This window comes from Muntiacus reevesi, chromosome X (assembly GCF_963930625.1).
Source record: "Muntiacus reevesi chromosome X, mMunRee1.1, whole genome shotgun sequence".
NCBI classification, from domain to species: domain Eukaryota; kingdom Metazoa; phylum Chordata; class Mammalia; order Artiodactyla; family Cervidae; genus Muntiacus; species Muntiacus reevesi.
Window position 1 is genome coordinate 77,914,193 of NC_089271.1, and position 19,838 is coordinate 77,934,030.

The window sequence follows — 19,838 nt, forward strand, 5'->3', positions numbered from 1 at the left end:
GGTCCAATCCCCATGTGGTTCATCCACTGTGAGTGATCCCCACACATCTCAGCAGTGTTTGCTTGCATTGTCCCTACCTCTCAACAGCTCAACTGAGAAATTGAGCCTGAATAAGTAGCCACTTTTTGTTTCCACAGTTTCCCAATCTATTTGCCATGAAGTGATGAGACCAGATGCCATGATCTTCATTTTCTGATGTTGAGTTTTAAGCCACCTTTTTCACCCTCCTCTTTCACTTTCATCAAGAGGCCCTTTAGTTCATTGATTTCTGCCATAAGTGTGGTATCATCTGTGTATCTGAGGTTATTGATATTTCTCACATCTCCAGGTTGTGTTTCATCTAGTCCAACATTTCTCATGATGAAATCTGCTTATAAGTTAAATAAGCATAGTGATAATATACAGTTTTGGCATACTCCTTTCCAGATTTGGATCCAGTCTGTTGTTCCATGTACAGTTCTAACTGTTGCTTCTTGACCTCCATACAGATTTCTCAGGAGGTAAGTCAGATGGTCTGGTATTCCCATCTTTTGAAGAATTCTCCACAGTTAGCTGTAATCCACAAAGTCAGAGGCTTCAGCGTAGTCAATAAAGCAGAAGTAGATGTTTTTCTGGAACTCTCTTGTTCTTTCTATGATCCAACTGATGTTGACAATTTGACCTCTGGTTCCTCTGCCTTTTCTAAATCCAACTTGAATATCTGCAAGTTCACAGTTCAGGTACTGTTGAAGCCTGGCCTGGAGAATTTTGAGCATTATTTTATTAGTGTGTGAGATGAGAGCAACTGTGTGGTAGTTTGAGCATTCTTTGGAATTGTCTTTCTTAGGGATTGGAATGAAAACTGACCTTTTCCAGTCCTGTGGCCATGCTGAGTTTTCCAAATTTGCCTGCATATTGAGTGCAGAACTTTCACAGCATCATCTTTTAGGATTTAAAATAGCTCAACTGTAATTATATCACCTCCACTAGCTTTGTTCGTACTGATGCTTCCTAAGGCCCACTTGATTTCACATTCCAGGATGTCTGGTTCTAGGTAAGTGATCACACCATCGTGATTATCTGGGTCTTAAAATCCTTTTTGTATAGTTCTGTGTATTCTTGCCACGTCTTTTTAATACCTTCTGCTTCTGTTAGGTCCATACAATTTCTGTCTTTTATTAAACCCATCTTTGCATGAATTGTTCCCTTGGTAACTCTAATTTTCTTGAAGAGTTCTCGTCTTTCCCATTCTATTGTTTCCCTCTATTTCTTTGCACTGATCACTGAGGAAGGCTTTCTATCTTTCCTTGCTATTCTTTGGAACTCTGCATTCAAGTGGGTATATCTTTCTTTGTCCTCTTTCCCTTTCACTTGTCTTCATTTCATAACTATTTGTAAGGCCTCCTTAGACAACCATTTTGCCTTTTTGCATTTCTTTTTCTTGGGAATGGTCTTGATCACTGCCTCCTATAAAATATCACAAACCTCCATCCATAGTTCTTCAGGAACTCTGTTGATCAGATCTAATCTGTTGAATGTACTTGTCACTTCCATTATATAATCATATGGGATTTGATTTTGGTAATACATGAATGGTCTAGTGGTTTACCCTACTGTTTTCAATTTAAGTCTGAATTTGGCAATAAGGTGTTATTGATATGAGCCACAGTCAGCCCCCAGGCTTGTTTTTGCTGACTGTATAGAGCTTCTCCATCTTTGACCACAAAGAATATAATCAATCTGATTTTGGTATTGACCATCTGGTGATGTCCATGTGTAGAGTATTCTCTTGTATTGTTGGAAAAGTGTGTTTGCTATGACCAGTGCATTCTCTTGGCAAAACTCTATTACCCTGTGCCCTGCTTCATTCTGTACTCCAAAGCCAAATTTTCCTGTTACTCCAGGTATCTCTTGACTTCCTACTTTTGCATTCCCGTCCCCTATAATGGAAAGGACATCTTTTTTGGGTGTTAGTTGTAGAAAGTCTTGTATGTCTTCATAGAACCATTCAACTTCAGAAGATATACATAAGGCTAATGCACATATGAAAAGATACTCAATAGCACTCATTATTAGAGAAATGCAAATCAAAACCACAATGAGGTATCAACTCATACAGGTTAGAATGGTCATCATCAGAAAGTCTACAAATTAATTCTGGAGAGTGAGTGGAGAAAATGGAACCCTCTTACACTGTTGGTTGTAATACAAACTGGTACAGCCACTATGGAGAACAGTGTGGAGATTCCTTAACATTCTATGGGAATAGAACTGCCATGTCACCCAGGAATCTCACTGCTAGGTATATACCCCATGTAAACCAAAATTGAAAGAGACACATGAATCCCAATGTTCATTGCAGCACCATTTAAAATAGCTAGGACATGGAAGCAACCTAGATGTCCATTGTCAGATGAATGAAAAAGGAATTTGTGGTATATATACATAATTGAATATTACTCAGCCTTAAAAAGTGATGCATTAGAGTCAGTTCTAATGAGGTGGATGAATCTGGTACCTATTATGCAGAGTGAAACAAGCAAAAAGAAAAAGATAAATACTGTATATTAATGCACACATACGGAATTTAGAAAGACAATACCAATGATCCTATATTCATGGCAGGAAAGGAGATACAGACATAAAAAACAGACTTTTTGACTCAGTGGGAGAAGGCAAGTGTGGGATGATTTGAGAGAACAGCACTGAAACATGTACATTACCATATGTAAAATAGATTACTGGTGAAAGTTTGATACATGAAGCAGGTCATCCAAAGCCAGTGCTCCGGGACAACCCAGAGGTATAGGGTGGGGAGGGAGGTGGAAGGGATTTTGGATGGAGGAATACATGTATACCTGTGGCTGATTCATACTGATATATGGCAAAACTATCACAATACTGTAAAGCAATCATCCTCCAATTAAAATAAATAAATTAACAAGAAATAAAGGTATAGATAAATATTGTCTGCAGAAGAAAATAAGCATTAAAAAAGCAGAAAGCATGATTGATTTTGCCAGATAGAAGTTTGAGTCCTGTTAGTAGATAAATATAGTTTAAAATTAAAAAAGGGCAACCTTAACTTATTAGCATTAAATTTTAATAATAACAATCTTACAATCTTATTATATAACTTAGACTTATATATTTGCTTTACGTGAGGCTAGAAAGGTCAAAGGAACTGTTTTTTCTATGTCTAGGAATATAGACAAGTATATACGTATTTTAAGATCGTAGCATTCATTATACTGCATTACTGACAATATTTAGAAACTAGCAAGCAAATTGCTTAAAAAATTCAATTTTCATTTGGATTGTTTTATAATACATAAGTAGCAACCTGAATTGTTCTCTGTAGGCACACTGCTTATAAAAGCATTTAGAAGACATTTTTGTTTATGCCATATCTATAGGAAATTCATCTATAAGTGATTGTTCCTACTGAATTTATCAATAGCTTCATACTGGACACAGTGATAAAATCTCCTAATTGAATGAGTGTATTATTATGTTATTCTACTTAATAAATCCTAGTTAATTGAATAGTATTTAATACTGTTCATTATGAATATCATATGCATGATTAATATGATATAATTATATTTCGTTGCAGATTTCCAATTGCATTCTTTTCTACCAAATCATAAGATGTCATTCTTGGTTTATTTTAAGCTATTTCATCCCACCAATTCATTTAGTTCTTATTTTCTTCAGGTAAGACTTAAACTATTGTTAACTGGTCAGAATACCTCAGTTACTTATACTTAGTTACTCTACTTTTATAAACCCTGTATAATTTTATAAGCTTCTTAGAGTGATTGGTTGCAAATATTTACAGTAACAATAGAAATGACAAAACTAACTACAGTTGATCCTCAGTATTTGCAGGAGATTGTTTCTAGGAACCCCTGTGGATACCCAAATCCATGGATGCTCAAGTTCACTACACAAAATGACATAGTACAGTCAGCACTCTATCCACAGTATCTCTTTTCTCAAACTAGCAGTAGTTCTCAGAAAATTTTCTTTCTTTGAGGTGTAAAAGACTTGGGTCTTGTAGTTCATCTGAACCAGAAATGGCCATATAGAAATTAGTCCAGGGTTTATGTGTAAATGTGGTTTTCTTAACAGTTTAAATATTACTTGATTTTATGTCTAGCATAATATGTTTTGCGAATTCTCTTAGTGAACACACTTTAGCCAATGGAATTGGTGACTGCAGCCATGAAATTAACAGACATGTGCTCCTTGGAAGAAAACCTATAACAAATCTAGATAGTATATTTAAAAGTAGAGACATTACTTTGCTGACAAAGGTCCATCTAGTCAAAGATATGGTTTTTCCAGTAGTCATGTACGGATGTGAGAGTTGGACCATAAAGAAGGCTGAACACTGAAGAACAGATGCTTTTGAACTGTGGTGTTGGAGAAGACTTTTGAGAGTCCCTTGGACAGCAAGGAGATCAAATCAGTTCATCCTAAAGGAAATTAGTCCTGAATATTCATTGGAAGAACTGGTGCTGAAGCTGAAGCTCCAAAACTTTGACCACCTGATATGAAGAGCCAACTCATCTGAAAAGACCCTGATGCTGGGAAAGACTAAGGCAAGAGGAGAAGGGGACCACAGAGGGTGAGATGGTTGAATGTCATCACTGACTCAATGAACATGAGTTTGAGCAAGCTCTGGGAAATAGTGAAGGATAGGGCATCCTGGTATGCTGCAGTCCATAGGGTCACAAGGAGTCACACATGACTGAGCAACTGAACAATAACAAAAAGTCACAATTTTTAGCCAGCAGTCTTGGCCAGGTCATATACACCTATGTATGCCTTTTATTTTCTGTGTTGTTAATGTCTGTTTTAGTATTTTAAATAGATGCAGTGGCAGGAAACAGGAGAACAAAACCATTAATTTATTTTTTTAATGCATATTTTTCTTTTTTTTCTTTCTTTTTTTTTTTTTTTATTAGTTGGAGGCTAATTACTTCACAACATTTCAATGGGTTTTGTTATACATTGACATGAATCGGCCATGGAGTTACATGTATTCCCCATCCCGATCCCCCCTCCCATCTCCCTCTCCACCTGATTCCTCTGGGTCTTCCCAGTGCCCCAGGCCTGAGCACTTGTCTCATGCATCCCACCTGGCCTGGTGATCTGTTTCACTATAGATAATATACATGCTGTTCTTTCAAAACATCCCACCCTCACCTTCTCCCACAGAGTTCAGAAGTCTGTTCTGTACTTCTGTGTCAATGACAATCCTATATGCAAAACATATTTTTATTTTTTTTAAATTTTAATTGGGAGATAATTGCTTTACAATGTTGTATTATTTCCTGCTGTACAACAACATGAATCAGCTATAAGTATACATATATCCCCACCTCCTCATTTCACCCTTCAAGGTGATCACAGAGCACCAATTTACTACACAGCAAGAGCCTGTTATTTTTAAGTAGTTTTCAAAAGTTGAGATTACAAAGTTTTCAAGGGTTAGAATTATATTAACCCATATATTAATGTTCTAGTTTCAATTTTAAAAGTTTTCATCCATCTTTACTTTTCATGTCTCAATAGAACTCAGAGATTTTGATTGAAAAAGAAATAGCAACAACTATAAGAATGTTCTACAACTAATGCAAAGAACCATAATTTAAAAAAGTTGCAATCTCCTGAGAGATAAATAAAAGCAAAGGTGAAATCAGAATATCTCATTATGTAACTGCCTGTCTCAATTTATAACATTTAAGCAGAATGAGCTCTACTTAACTCTTGACTTGCCAATGTATATCTCAATGTTTTGAATATTTTGTTCATGACTGAACATAAATCACTACAATGTGGGAAAGAGTTCCACATTGATATATCTTATCACAACAACATTCTCTATTGCAGATTGATAATATACTCTATGGGGGTTAAAATCAATAATAATCACCAAAAGTAATACTATGGGAAGCTGAATATTTTAATATTTTCAATGGATACTGCAAATTCAATCCAATCAACACCTAGTATACAGGTTATGCCTAAAATTTTCAAAATGGATTGATTTTAATTTCAGTTAATATTAATCACTAGGTTTATTTTTTATTTTTATTTTAATTGGAGACTAATTACTTTACAATATTGTAGTGGTTTTTGCCATACACTGACATGAATCAGCCATGGGTGTACATGTGTTCCCCATCCTGAGTCCCCTTTCCACCTCCATCCCCAGAGTGAAGTAAGCCAGAAAGAAAAACACTAGTCACTAGCTTTAGACCTTAAATATCAATTTAATAATTCATTAAATTAAAAAACACAAAAATATAAACAAATAAATACACCCCAATGTGAACAGCAGCACTGTTCACAATAACCAAGACTTATAAATAACCTAAATGTCCATTAACAGATGAATGGATGAAGAAGATGTGGTATATACATATGATGAAATAACAAGCCATCAAAAAGAATGAAATAATGCCATTTGTAGCAATATGGATGGACTTAGAGGTTATGATACTAAATGAAGTCAGGCAGAGAAAGACAAATATCACATGATATCGTGTACATGTGGAATGAAAACAAAACGATACAAATGAACTAATTTACAAACAGAAACAGACTCACAGAGATAGAAAGCAAACTTATGGTTAACAAAGGGAAAAGTGGGGAAGTGATAAATTAAGAGTTTGGGGTTAACACATACACACTATCTATATAAAATGGATCAACAATAAGGACCTAGAAAAGAAAACAGTGTTCAGTAACTTGTAATAACCTATAATGGAAAATAATCTGAAAATGAATATATATATATATGTATATTAATGAAACACCTTGTTGTACACTTGAAACTAATACAACATTGCAAATCTACTATACTTCAATTGAGAAAAAAAGAAGTAATTTAAGCAAAATTTAGTTATACCAAAACTTCACTGAATAATTATGAACAAAATAAATGTATGTAGTCTGTAAACCCAGAGGTTTACTTCACAGCAGCACTGTTCACAATAACCAAAACTTGTAAACAACCTAAATGTCCATTAACAGATGAATGGATGAAGAAGATGTGGTATATACATATGATCAAATACTAAGCCATAAATAAAGAATGAAATAATGTCATTTGCAGCAATATGGATGGACTTAACAAACAACATGATTTGTGGACAAAGTTCACTGAATTTTTTATTCTCAAATTTGATCAGCATAAACTTCATCTGTGCACAGTTATATGATCTAAGAATGTCATAAAAAGGCACAAGTCTACAGTGTTTATAACACTTTTGCTCGTCAAACTTCAATTTTAAACTGAATTCTGTTTTCCAGTTTAGCGTGTAAGGAGCTTAGAATTTGCCACTTCATTCCAATAGCAAGTAAAAAGCTGAACAGAGTGAAAAATCAACTTTTTTTAGATCCATAAGTGAGGTGTGGACACAGGGTAAATCACTGGCCCTGTGATTAGAGAGACAGACAGGAAAATACAGGGAGTCATGACTTGCCAGTATAGAGACTCATGAGTAGAAAAAACAAAGGGAACAAGTGCCAGGGAAACCTGAACTATAATTAAGGAATCATTGTATGTTCAGTGTGGACAAGTCTTAGAGCTAAAAAGAAAAAAAAAAAATATCCAGAAGGAACCAGTTATAGGGGTGCTCCCCCACATTTGTGAGTTTTATCTCTAAGAGTTCTACCAGGTCCTCACAGTGAATACAGGGAAAAAAATTATCTTTTGCTTATGGCAGAGGAAGTGGAGAAAGAATCACTTTTGAACATACCAGAGCATTCTGTTCTTCTTTACAAGGTCTTCCCTCAAGGATAAACTAGATAGCCAAAGACTAATCTGCTAGGTTTTTTTCAGTTGAACCTATCTGAGGGAAAGGAGATATTCAATCCCAACTGGTGGTAGCCTTCCACATAGGGAAAGGAAATACCCACCTCTAGCTCTGTCTAGCCACTCTTCTTGACCTAAGGGGGTTGGGAGTAAAGGAGAAGCACTGCTGCAGTTCACAGTCCAGGAGAAGAGGCTCACCAAAAGACAGAGAGTTAACTGCGTGTGTGTTCCTAGTCAGTCAGCCGTGTACTATTTTTTTGTGACCCGATGGACTGTAGCCCGCCAAACTCCTCTGTCCATGGAATTCTCCAGGCAAGAATACTGGAACGGTTCTGACATTTCATCTTCCAGGGGATCTTCATGACCCAGCTATCCGACCCTCGTCTCTTGCATCTTCTGCATTGGAAGGTATATTCTTTACCACTGTGTCACCCAGGAAGCCCATGAGTTAATCATAGGATTGCACAAAGCTTCCCTTCCCCCTAGACTTTACCACAATGCATCACTAAAGGCTTGTTTACTATAGTTCATTTTACATAATACCTCATGGATACCTTTAAACAAAAGCATACTAAAAGGCAAAAAGCACAGTTTGAAGAGCCTGAACAAGTATCATATTTTCACAAAATTCAGAATATTAAACATTCTACAATAAAAAATTCCCAGTTATTTCAGAAACTAAATTCAAGAAAAAGATAAATTAAGCAGAAAATCTATAGATTAAAAAATATTATAAGACACTGATTAATCACAATGCATGGGTCTTACTTGGATCTGGATGTGCAGGAACTGAAATAAAAATAAATTAATCAGGGAAATTTACATATGATCTATATATCTGGTGATATCATGGAATTAATGTTTAAATATTAACTGGATATTTAAGTATATTAAATAAGCGAGGATCACTTATAAGAAGTGACAATAGTATTTTGGTTATGGTTAAAAAATATGTCCACTCTGACTTATGTATGAAAATATCCTATAGTGAAGGAAAGGAGAAAACTGGAGGACTCTTGTAGGAGTTAAGACAAGATATGATAGTGACTTGGGTTCGAGTGACAAAAGGGAGTGTGGTAAGTAAATGTATTCAAGAAGATAGAATCAGTAGAACCTGATGATAAAATGAATGTGGAAGATGAGCGTAGTGTCAAATATGACTCTCTTTATGTTGATTTGGACAAATGGGTGGATAAGAGCTCTAGTTCTCTTCCCTGAGGCAGGAGAAAATGGAGAAAAAGCAGATTTGGGGAAGCAGAGCATAGTTTGGTAAAACACCTCCATTCTGTGAAACACCCAAGCGAAAATGTCAAGAAGATCCCTTGATCTGCAGTTTAAGGGAGAGGTGTAAGCAGATTATATATGTAAATGTGGGAGCAATCTTCATACATATTTTATTTAAAGCCAGGAGTCTAGAGATTACCTAGGTTGTGAGTTTAGACAGAAAAGGAATGAAGGGCCAGCAGAGCCCAGCTGATAAAATCTAATAAAATAATATTAAAAAAAAATCAAATAGTTATAAATCAGCAACAGGATAGTAAATTCTTCTGAAAAGAACTAGCCAGAGATAGAAGAAAACCATAAGTGTGACGTGTAGAGATCAATGGAGTGCTTTAAGAAAGCGAGATTTACTAATTTTGTTTGAAACAATATTTGTATCATAATCTATTGATACCCCAATTACCCCAAAATTACCAGCTTAAAACAACACACATTTATTATATCACATAGTTGCTAAAGGTCAAGAATATGAAGGCAGCTTAACTAGTCATTTGGGTTCAGAGTCCTTCATGAGTTTACAATCAAACTCTTATTCAGAACTTCAGTCATCTAAAGACTTGACTGGGATTGGAGGGTCTACTTCTAAGATGACTTTCTCACTCACATAGCTATTATCAGCATGCCTCAGTTCCTTGTGAAATTGTTGTCAGGAGGTCTCAGTTTTTCTCTGCTATGAACTACATGTTTGTGTTCCCCAAATTTATACACTGAAGCTCAAATCCTAAATATGATGTTATTTGAAGATGGGGATATGGGAGGGTAATTAGGACATGAAGGTGCATTCCTCATGAAGAGATTAGTGCTCTTAGAAGATGAGGCAGGAAAGAGTATGAGCACCCACCACCTTCTACCAGCCTCTCTTTCCTTGTCATATGACGACATAATAATGAAAAAGGCTCTCACCAAATCAGAAAGCACCTTGTTCTAGAACTTCCTAGCTTCCAAAACTATGACAAATAAATTTGCTGTTTTTTTCTGCTTTAGCTGCCCCATATATAGAATATTTTGTTACTGCATATCAAATTGACTAAGATATTATCCATATGAACATCTTCTCAAAAAATGGCAAGTAATTTCCTAGTAATCTAAGAGAGAGCAAGGAGGAAATCACAGTTCCTTTTCTCAGTCTCTGGAGTTGTCTACCATCACTTCCATTTTATTATATTCATTAGAAGTGACCCACTAAGTCCAGAACACACTCAATGTGAGGGGAATTAGGTTGCATATCTTGAAAGGAGGAACTCAAATAATTCATTAATATATCTTTATTTATTTATTTGTGACTGTGCTGCACATGGGCTTTCTCTACTTGCAGCAAGCATGGACAACTCTCTCATTGCGGTGCATGGGCTTCTAATTATGGTGGCTTCTTTTGTTGCAGAGCACAGGCTCTAGATCACAGGCTTAGTAGTTGTGGCATACAGGTTTAGTTGCCCTGCAGCATGTAGAATCTTGCCAGACGAGGGAATGAACCCATGTTCCCTGAATTGGCAGTCGGATTCTGAACACTGGACTACTAGGGAAGTCCACATTGACATATCTTTAAAACTATAAGAGGAGACTTTCTTCTGACAAGAATTTATTTATTCATCTTCCATGTAAAATATATCCATCTCTTCTTAAGGAACTTAAAATTCTCATTCTATTACAGAATCTTATTACATTTCAAAGTGCACAATGTCATCATCCAAATTAGGTGTTGTTATAGATGAAACTCCTCAGGTATATTTTCATAAGTAAAGAACCTCAAGTACATTTTTTCTCCATCTGAAGACTTGGGAATGAAAGAAACAAGTTATATGTCCCCTACACACCTACCATGCAACTGGTTAAGCAGGAGGGAAGGGAGGAGGACACAACTTATTAAAGAATGAAATAGCCCAAGGATATGATGTAAACAGATTAGAACCAAATAGGTTCAAGATGGACTTTCACTAAACCTTGAGCCTCAATGCGCACTCTTTGTAATACATTAGCAACCTAAATGACACACCCACAGGCACCATGACTGTTCCAATGCTAACCATTAAAGGTTAAAAAAAAAAAAAAAGTGGGGGGGGGTATGGCCCAATTCCTGAAAATTCCCACACCTTTCACAAATAGCTGGAATACTATTTCTAATTAACATTCAGTTCAGTTCAGTCATTCAGTCATGTCTGACTCTTTGTGATCCCAAGGACTGCAGCAAGCCAGGCTTCCCTGTACATCACCAACGCCAGGCGCTTGTTCAAACTCATGTCCAACAGGTTGGTGATGCCATGCAAGCATCTCATCCTCTGTGGTCCCCCTCCTGCCTTCAATCTTTCCCAGTATCAGGGTCTTTTCCAATGAGTCAGTCAAATCAGGTGGCCAAAGAATTGGAGCTTCAGCTTCAGCATCAGTCCTTCCAATGAATGTTCAGGACTGATTTCCTTTGGATGGACTGTTTTCATCTCCTTGTTGTCCAAGGGACTCTCAAGAGTCTTCTCCAACACCACAGTTCAAAAGCATCAGTTCTTCGGTGCTCAGCTTTCTTTGGGGTCCAACTCTCACATCCTTACATGACTACTGGAAAAAACATGATTTTACATAGACAGATCTTTGTTGGAGAAGTAAGGTCTCTGTTTTTTAATGTTGTATAGATTGGTTATAGCTTTTCTTCTAAGGAACAGGTGTCTTTTAATTTCAAGGCTGCAGTCACCATCTGCAGTGATTTTGGAGTCCCCCAAAATAAAGTCTCTCACTGTTTCCATTGTTTCCCCATCTATTTGCCATGAAGTTGTAGGACTGAATGCCACAATCTTAGTTTTCTGAATGTTCTGAATGTTACGTCAACTTTTTATTCTCCTCTTTCACTGTCATCAAGAGGTTTTTTAGTTCTTCTTTGCTTTATGCCATAAAGGTGGTGTCATCTGCATATCTGAGGTTACTGATATTTCTCCCAGCAATCTTGATTCCAGATTGTGCTTCATCCAGCCCAGTATTTCACATGATGTACTCTGCATATAAGTTAAACAAGCAGGGTGACAATATACAGCCTGACATATTCCTTTTCTGATTTGGAACATGTCTGTTGTTCCAAGTCCAGGCCTAACTGTTGCTTCTTGACCTGCATAAAGATTTCTCAGGAAACAGAAAAGGTGTTCTGGTATTTCCATCTCTTGAAGAATTTCCCACAGTTTATTGTGATCCACACAGTCAAAGGCTTTGGTATCATCAATAAAGCAGTAGTAGATTTTTTTCTGGAACTCTCTTGCTGTTTTGATGATCCAACAGATATTGGCAACAAACCTATGAAATTACTCACCCTTATAAAAGCTGACAACCCCTTACCCTGAGGGCACTTTCACCTTCTGAGATGGCCCACATTCTGCCTGTGCAGTGTGTTTCTCTCTAAATAAATCTCCTTCCCTATCACTTTGTCTTTCACTGAATTCTTTCTGTGATGAGACATCAAGAATCCTTATTAAGTCCTGAGATCAGGTGTGCTATAACAGTTAAAAAGCCATGGGTTTAAGTCCCAATCTAAATTGCACATTTTCAACAGGACAGACATAGTATAAGTGCTGTGGACAGTACTTTTCAAAAAAGGGGAAACTGGCAGCATAATAACCATAGAAATTCTGAAATCCAGTCAGTCAGATGTTTGAAGTTCCCTTATTTGGACTCAGGACCATGCAGAAGCACGCTGGCTGTGATCGACGACACAGAAGTGTGGCCATGAGGAGCTACCCCTCGCCCAAGGTAAGGGGCGGTGACCAAGAGTGCCAGGCTGTGATGGCACAGGAGCGGCTGAGAAGAGCTACCCCACATCCGAGATCACGGGCAGCGGCAGAGAGGAGCTACCCCACGTCCGAGGTCAGGGGCAGCAGCCGAGAGGAGCTACTCCACGTTCAAGGTCAGGAGGGGCAGCCATGAGGAGATACTCCTCGTCCAAGGTAAGGAGAAGCGGCTGTGCTTTGCTGAAGCAGCCCTGAAGAGATATCCCACGTCCAAGGTAGGAGAAACCCAAGTAGTACAGTCGGTGTTGCGAGAGGGCATCAAAGGGCAGGCACACTGAAACCATAATCACAGAAAACTAGCCAATCTGATCACACTGACCACAGTCTTGTCTAACTCAATGAAACCGAGCCATTCCATCTGGGGCCACCCAAGACGGACGGGGCATGGTGGAGAGGTCTGAAAGAATGTGGTCCACTAGAGAAGGGAATGGCAAACCACTTCAGTATTCTTGCCTTGAGAACCTCATGAAAAGTATGAAAAGGCAAAATGATAGGATACTGAAAGAGGAACTCCCCAGGTCAGTAGGTACCCAATATGTTACTGGAGATCAGTGGAGAAATAACTCCAGAAAGAATAAAAGGATGGAGTCAATGCAAAAGCAATACCCAGTTGTGGATGTGACTGGTCAAAGAAGCAAGGTCCAATGTAACGAGCAATATTGCATAGGAAGCTGAAATGCTAGGTCCATGAATCAAGGCAAATTGGAAGTAGTCAAACAGGAGATGGCAAGAGTGAATGTCAACATTCTAGGAATCAGCGAACAAAAATGGACTGTGATGGGTGAATTTAACTCAGATGACCATTATACCTACTACTGGGGGCAGGAATCACTTAGAAGAAATGGAGTAGCCATCATGGTCAACAAAAGAGTCCAAAATGCAGTACTTGGATGCAATCTCAAAAATGACAGAATGATCTCTGTTCATTTCCAAGGCAAACCTTTCAATATCATGGTAATCCAAACCTATACCCCAATGAGTAACACTGAAGAAGCTGAAGTTGAAAGGTTCTATTAAGTCCTTCAAGACCTTTTAGAACTAACACACCAAAAAGACATCCTTTTCATTATAGGGGACTAGAATGCAAAAGTAGGAAGTCAAGAAACACCTGGAGTGACAGGGAAATTTGGCCTTGGAGTATGGAATAAAGCAGGGCAAAGGCTAATAGAGTTTTGCCAAGAGAACACACTGGCCATAGCAAACACCCTCTTCCAACAACACAAGAGAAGACTCTACACATGGACATCACCAGATGGTCAACACCGAAATCAGATTGATTATATTCTCTGAAGCCAAAGATGGAGAAGCTCTATATAGTCAGCAAAAACAAGACAAGGGGCTGACTATGACTCAGATTATGAACTCTTTATTGCCAAATTCAGACTTAAACTGAAGAAAGTAGGGAAAACCACTAGACCATTCAGATATGACTTAAATCAAATCCCTTATCACTATACAGTGGAATTGAGAAATAGAGTTAAGGGACTAGATCTGATAGACAGACAAAGTGTCTGATGAACTATGGATGGAAGTTCATGACATTGTATAGGAGACAGGGTTCAAGACCATCCGCCAGGAAAAGAAATGCAAAAAGGCAAAATGGTTGTCTAAGGAGGCCTTATAAATATCTGTGAAAAGAAGAGAAGTGAAAAGCAAAGGAGAAAGCAAAAGATATTCCCATTTGAATGAGGAGTTCTAAAGAATAGTCAGGAGAGATAAGAAAACCTTCCTCAGCCATCAATGCAAAGAAATAGAGGAAAACAACAGAATGGGAAAGACTAGAGATTGCTTCAAGAAAATTAGAGATACCAAGGGAACATTTCATACAAAGATGGGTTAGATAAAGGATAGAAATTATATAGACCTAATAGAAGCAGAAGATATTAAGAAGTGGTGGCAAGAATACACAGAAGAAGTATACAGAAGAAGATCTTCATGACCCAGATAACCACGATAGTGTGATCACTCACCTAGAGCCAGAAATCCTAGAACATGAAGTCAAGTGGGCCTCAGGAAACATCACTACAAACAAAGCTAGTGGATGTGGTAGAATTCCAGTTGAGCTATTTCAAATCCTGAAGGTTGACGCTGTGAAAGTGCTGCAGTCAATATGCCAGCAAATTTAGAAAACTCAGCAGTGGCCACAGGACTGGTAAGGTCAGTTTTCATTCCCTAAGAAACGTAAGGCCAAAGAATGTTTGAACTACAGCACAATTGCTCTCACCTCACATGCTAGCAAAATAATGCTCAAAATTCTCCAGGCTAGGCTTCAACAATACATGAACCATGAACTTCGAGATGTTCAAGCTGCTTTTAAAAACGGCAGAGGAAACGGAGATTAAATTGCCAACATCTGCTGGATCATCAAAAAAGCAAGAGAATTCCAGGGGAAAAAAAAATATATATATATACTTCTGTTTTATTGACAATGTCAAAGCCTTTGACCATGTGGATTAAAATAAACTGTGGAAAATTCTTAGAGATGGGCATACCAGACCACCTGATCTGCATCTTGAGAAACCTGTATGCAGGTCAGGAAACAACAGTTAGAACTGCACATGGAACAACAGACTGGTTCCAAGCAGGAAAAGGAGTATGTTCAGGCTGTATACTGTCACCATACTTATTTAACTTATATGCAGAGTACATCATGAGAAATGCTGGACTGTAAGAAGCACAAGCTGGTATCAAGATTGCTAGGAGAAATATCAGTAACCTCACATATGCAGATGACACCACCCTTATGACAAAACGTGAAGAGGAAGTAAAGAGCCTCTTGATGAAAGTGAAAGAAGAGAGTGAAAACATTGGCTTAAAGCTCAGCATTCAGAAAACTAAGATCATGGCATCTGGTCCCATCACTTCATGGGAAAGAGATGGGGAAAGAGTGAAAACAGTGTCAGAATTTATTTTTCTGGGCTCCCCGAAAATCACTGCAGATGGTGATTGCAGCCATGAAGTTAAAAGACACTTACTCCTTGGAAGAAAAGTTATGACCAACCTGGATAACGTATTTAAAAACAGAGATGTTACTTTGCCTACAAAGGTTTATTTAGTCAAGGCTATTGTTTTTCCAGTAGTCATGTATGGTTATGAGAGTTGGATGGTGAAAAAAGCTGAGCACCAAAGAACTGATGGTTTTGAACTGTGGTGTTGGAGAAGACTTTTGAGAGTCCCTTGAACTGCAAGGAGTTCCAACCAGTCCATCCTAAAGGGGATCAGTTCTGGGTATTCATTGGAAGGATTGATGTTGAAGCTGAAACTGCAATACTTTGGCCACCTAATATGAAGAGCCGACTCCTTGGAAGAGATCCTGATGCTGGGAAAAATTGAAGGCAGTAGGAGAAGGGGACGACAGAGGATGAGATCATTGGATGGCATCATCGACTCCATGGACATAGATTTGGATGAACTCTGGGAGTTTGTGATGGACACCGAGGCCTGTTGTGCTGCGGTTCATGGGGTCACAGGGAGTCAGACACGACTAAGTGACTGAACTGAACTGAAAGTCTTTGACTGTGTGGATCACAATAAACTGTGGAAAATTCAAAGAGATGGGAATACCAGACCACCTAATCTTCCTCTTGAGAAACTTGTATGCAGGTCAGAAAGCAACAGTTAGAACTGGGTATGGGGCAACAGACTGGTTCCAAATAGGAAAAGGAGTATTTCAAGGCTGTACATTGTCACTATGCTTATTTAACTTTTATGCAGATTACATCATGAGAAATGCTGGACTGGAAGAATCCCAAGGTGGAATCAAGTTTGCTGGCAGAAATATAAAAAACCTCAGATATGTAGATGACACCACCCTTATGGTGGAAATTAAATAAGAACTAAAGAGCCTTGTGATGAAAGTTAAAGAGTAGAGTGAAAAAGTTGGCTTAAAGCTCAACATGCAGAAAACTAAAATCATGGCATCCAGTCCCATAACTTCATGGCAAATAAATAGAGAAACAGTGGCAATTGTGGCAAACTTTGTTTTTTGGGCTTCAAAATCACTGCAGATGGTGACTGCAGCCATGAAATAGAAAGATACTTGTTCCTTGGAAGGAAAGTTATGACCAACCTAGACAACATATGAAATAGCAGAGACATTACTTTGTCAACAAAGGTCCATCTAGTCAAGGCTATGATTTTTTTCCAGTAGTCATGTACGGATGTGAGAGTTGGACTCTAAAGAAAGCTGAGAGTGGAAGAAATGATGCTTTTGAACTGTGGTGTTGGAGAAGACTCTTGAGAGTCCCTTGGACTGCAAGAAGATCCAACCAGTTCTGAATGTTCATTGGAAGGACTGATGTTAAAGCTGAAAGTCCAGTACTTTGGCCACCTGATGTGAAGAGCTGACTCATTTGAAAAGACTCTGATACTTGGAAAGATTGAAGGCGGGAGGAGAAGGGGACGACAGAGGATGAGATGGTTGAATGGCATCACTGACTCAATGGACATGAATTTGAGTAAACTCCAGGAGTTGGTGATGAACATGGAGACCTGGCGTGCTGCAGTCCATGGATTTGCTAATAGTAGGACACGACTGAGTGACTGAACCTAACTGAACTGCCTGATCCTTAAATTCCTTAAGATGTTTGTGTTCTTCATATCACAGAAAGACCACCTGAGGCTACACTGAAGGAATCAGAGATTATGGAAAAGATCAAATTAGAACAGACTAGAGAGTTCAGGCCTTGCACACACATTTGAACCATTGTTATAAAACACCTCGTCAAATATCTGGGGTTGGGACACCTAGTTTTTCTGTGCAGAAGTCCACTGTGTCCCCCTTTGCCTTTCAATGCAATAAAACTTACCTACTTCACTCAAAACTCTCTGAGATTTGATTCAGAACTGGTACACAGAGACCTAGGTTTAGGCATCAGTCTTTTATTATTATTACTATTTCTTTGGCTGTATCAGGCCTTAGTCATGGTATGTGGGATCTAGTTCCCTGACCGGGGATCAAACCCAGGCCCTCTGCTCTGGGAGCGGGCATTCTTAACCACTGTACCACCAGGGAAGTCCCTCAGCATCAGTCTTTACAGTATTTTGCAGCCATACTTTTGACTTTATCTTTAGACCACAATTTCTTTGTTTGAGATCTGAAAAGTATCCTTTAGATTTAGAGACAGAAGGATCATCAATGTCTTTAGAAAAATAAATTTTAATGGAGTAGTCAGTGGAGAAGACAGTGAAATTGAATTAACGAGTGTATATGGGATGTGAGTAAGTAGAGAAAAAAGTGTATATATTTATAAAATCTTAACTATAATGAGGAACAAAGAAATAAGGCAGTAACAGAAGGAGACTGCATGCTTAAGAAAGATAAGTAAAACTATAATGACATGAATAAGCATTTGCAAGGAACTTTAAGGAGAGTTTTCTGGTTAGATGGTGAAAGAAAGTGAAAGTGAAATTTCTCAGTCCTGTCTGACTCTTTGCGACCTCATGGATTGTAGCCTTCCAGGCTCTTCTGTCCATGGAATTCTCTAGGCAAGAATACTGGAGTGGATTGCAATTTTCTTTCCCAGGGGTTTATGGTTACAGAACCCATGTAAATGGGGGACTTTTATAGTCAGAAAGCTCCTGCCAAGTAACATAATGATAGAACCACAATCAAGAGGCTGCTATTATCAGGAAACAACTAGAACAGGGAAGCTTGTGCAGTCTTGAAGCTACTGTAAATGCTCTGAGCACTGAAACCACTACACCCTCACTATAGTATGTGCCAAGATAAAGAAAGCTCCAAACTCCACCTGTGTCTGGGTTACTAGGAAGCTATTAACCTGATACTGAAATCTCTGCTAACTCTACTGTACAGGAACAAAATGCTATTGCTTCTAGTTTTATAGGAATTAATTCAATAAGCCAACATGGTGACTTTTTAAACTCTAGTAGCTGGTTTGAGACAGTTTGAGAAATATAGTCTTCAGTTTCCCAATCTTTGTCATTATAAAATGATGCAGGATTCAGTGTTAACTGCCAATTTACCATAGTCACACCTCAAAATGTAGCATCTTGATTCTGAAACTCAGAATAAAATAAAAAACCAATGAAATGACAAAATAGAAAAATAATATTCAAGTGGGATCAGTGCTGTATTAAAGCTCATTTGTAGTGACTCACAAGGGCCAACTCCTTAATGTTATGGAATTGTGTAAGCCAGGTGGCATGTTCTTGGCAGCCTGAAATTATGGAGGTAGTATTTTAGCCCAAAAATCCTGAAATACCACAAAACAAGGATTCTCCCAACCAAAATAACTACTTAAAAGTTTGTCAACAATCTACTTCAGTGGATTGCACTTTTATAGCAATCACGGTGTTGTTGTTTTTTTTTTTTTTTTTTTTTTGATGCTCTAATATTTTAGGCTTTAATAAATGGAACACTAAATATCTTTCCAAAGAACACTAGAGAAAGAGTTATGTTCCATAGACTTTGTGAATTCTAGTAAATACAGATAAGCAATATTTGGCTAGAGTTCTGAACCTATTTCTTTTTAACAAACTTAATAAACCCTGAGCTAATATTGTTATTTTGCTAGGGAACTCTGGTTCAATTCTTTCAGGGCCTTTAGAAGTTCCATAGTTTCACATACAGTGAATTTAAGCTTAATTAACTGAGATGAATTTCACAACTAGTGGATCCAAAATATAAATCCATAAGTACCTGCCTATAATTTGCCTATCATTTTCCACAATAATTCTATAATCTAGGATTATATCTAGAAATATGTTACACAATGACAAGTACTATGTAAAAATAAGATCATATATTAGTAAAAAATAATGCCCATTTCATTATAGGGGACTGGAATGCAGAAGTAGGAAGTCAAAAAACACCTGGAGTAACAGGGAAATTTGGGCTTGGAGTAGAGAACGAAGCAGGGCAAAGGCTAATAGAGTCTTGCCAAGAGAACACACTAGTCATAGCAAACACCCTCTTCCAACAACACAAGAGAAGACTCTACACATGGACATCACCGGAAGGTCAA